Genomic DNA, 931 nt, shown 5'->3' on the forward strand with positions numbered 1-931 from the left:
TCCATTGTTTATGTAACACTCACCAAAGAGGAAGGAGTTTCAGATCCCACGACCTCGCACTTCAACTTTAGATAGCAGGAAATGCCAAAGCAAGCAGGGGAAACCCAACAATCTAAAACATCATCCTAATTCCAGGTGTAAGAAAAGAAAGTACTGCAGCTAGACTCATTTTATAAGCACAATTTTAAGTGAAACATTCTACTATTTAAGTTTATTCATAGACTATGGAGCTGACATCCAAAGAATGTAATCAATTTTACATCATGTGGTTCTTTCCAGAGTTACATTTGCCTTGCTTATTGTTCTTACCAAGTCCTTTACAACTTAAAGAAGAAAATGGTGCATTTAATGAATTGAAGCCAAACAGTGCCACCTTGTGGACAACAGATCAGACTACACCTGGTCTAGTGTTAAAAAAGGATTGTCCGGTTATGCACCACTTCAGCCAGTTTGTTGGCTCTTAATTTAACAAATTGTTACTGCATTTTTTCTTTCAGATTGTTTTCTCTTTTGAAATGTCTTACATCTCAGTGACGACCTTTTTCTTTTTAAATGACAGTTACATGCATGGCTCTGACCTCTAAAAATGAAGCTTTTATATTTGCTGTGTGTGTAATTCTGCCACAAAAAAGAGAATCTGATTAAAAATGCAAGTGCTAAGATTTGCATTTGACTAATTTCTGTGTTTCTCACATCTCCTCAGACTGCACTTGGCTTCCTCATAATGTGGACTGAGGAACTGACAGTGCAGTCCAGACCCTGTTTGAGACCTTTTATGGTAAAGAATGTGCCACATGCCATATTAAAGAGGGGAAGTTTTATCTGATGTTTGAAGGATTTTATGCAGTTGGAGATCATTTATTTTCCCACTGTGAGCTCATTCCTATTATCTTTTTAACAACAGATTGAGCGCTAACATATTCAATATTTA

The sequence above is a fragment of the Pundamilia nyererei genome, unplaced genomic scaffold (assembly GCF_000239375.1).
Source record: "Pundamilia nyererei isolate P.nyererei 1_Seehausen unplaced genomic scaffold, PunNye1.0 scaffold00537, whole genome shotgun sequence".
NCBI lineage: Eukaryota > Metazoa > Chordata > Actinopteri > Cichliformes > Cichlidae > Pundamilia > Pundamilia nyererei.